The following is a 2,059-nucleotide window of genomic DNA, read 5'->3' on the forward strand; positions in this document are numbered from 1 at the left end:
ACACACACACACAGGTTTCACTAGCTCTTGCCATGAAGCATCCATTTGGACATGCACATTGCTCCCCATGTGACAGGAAGTGTGAAAAAGACACAATAACAAGAGACAGAGTGGTTAGACACACACACACACACAAAGACACACACACACACACACACACACATTCAGCTGAGAGGACAATGAACTTCATCTGACAGATCTAAGGCTACACTAAATTCCTCTGCCTACTTTGTGTGTGTCATTATGTGGTTGTTTGTGTCTGTCTGTCTGTGTGTGTGTGTGTGTGTGTGTGTGTGCGTGTGCGCGTGTGTGTGCGGAGGTGAGGGGAGTTGATGTGTGTGTTTGCTCACATATTTAGGTGAACATCAAACACTGCATAATACAAACATCAGAGGAGTTTGATTTTAGGGGTTAATCAGTGGTGTGTATGTAATTGGAAATTGGAAACACAATTTCTGCTTTACACTCAGTTTTCAATTCTAAATCACACTTTTTGCAAAACACCACACACAGTTCTGTACATCAGGCACAACGTTCAAATTTAAAATCTCTTTTGTCCCTTCAGAAAATAACGCCAATCAAAATGCCATTCAAAATGCCAATCAAAATGCCAAGCTTTATTTACCACTGGGCAACACCCACTCCTCACAGGCGTAAACACTAGATGCTTAACTGTTCACTGAGAAATCAGAGCTTTAGCACTTTAAAAAGGCCCCAGATGAGGTCACAGAGTGAGAGTAAGAGGAGGAAGAGGATGAGGAAGGGCAGTTGTGTCAGATGAGATCAGGGCCACACTGGTTGACCATGTGTTCAGCAGAGAGTTCAGCCCAACCTGAGCTGCTACACAGTAGCATCTGTCATCAGTACATTCAGGAATGAGGACCAGTAAATTACCCATAATCAACACCATGCTCTTGCTCTTCATGTATGTATACTGTAGTATACTGCAGTCTGACATATCAGTAGGTCTATGTTACTGCTCTTTATGTATGTATACTGTAGTATACTGCAGTCTGACATATCAGTAGGTCTATGTTACTGCTCTTCATGTATGTATACTGTAGTATACTGCAGTCTGACATATCAGTAGATCTATGTTACTGCTCTTTATGTATGTATACTGTAGTATACTGCAGTCTGACATATCAGTAGGTCTATGCTACTGCTCTTTATGTATGTATACTGTAGTATACTGCAGTCTGACATATCAGTAGATCTATGTTACTGCTCTTTATGTATGTATACTGTAGTATACTGCAGTCTGACATATCAGTAGATCTATGTTACTGCTCTTTATGTATGTATACTGTAGTATACTGCAGTCTGACGTATCAGTAGGTCTATGCTACTGCTCTTTATGTATGTATACTGTAGTATACTGCAGTCTGACATATCAGTAGGTCTATGCTACTGCTCTTTATGTATGTATACTGTAGTATACTGCAGTCTGACATATCAGTAGGCCTATGTTACTGCTCTTTATGTATGTATACTGTAGTATACTGCAGTCTGACATATCAGTAGATCTATGTTACTGCTCTTTATGTATGTATACTGTAGTATACTGCAGTCTGACATATCAGTAGGTCTATGTTACTCAGTGATTGTTGGCCATTGGTACAGTAACGTCATTTCATATTGAAAAAAAAAAGAAATGATTTTAGCTTACTGTAACCAATCATATCATATTTTTGGATCTCCTGCAGAACTGAGAGATGACCTGGCCACGGTGGACAACTAATTTCTTTTGTCTTACATTTTGCATTTGTTTTCTCTTTTTGTGTTTAGGGTTTTGAAAAAATGAGCCACTTTTATTTAGTTAGTTATTTATTCATTCATTTATTTTGACAGAAAACCCATAATCGCACTGAATATTTTTCCTGGTTTTTTCCTATTGGGTATGTAAAGTGTTACATGCAAAACACAAATGTTCCACCATACTGCATTTTGGAAAAAAATGTTTTTGTTACAGTGTTGGATTTGTGTGTGTTTATTTATATATATATATATTTGAGTAGATATACATTACTGTAACAATCTTTTACAACCAGCTACAGTG

Source organism: Chanos chanos, chromosome 9, assembly GCF_902362185.1.
Source record: "Chanos chanos chromosome 9, fChaCha1.1, whole genome shotgun sequence".
NCBI classification, from domain to species: Eukaryota; Metazoa; Chordata; class Actinopteri; order Gonorynchiformes; family Chanidae; genus Chanos; species Chanos chanos.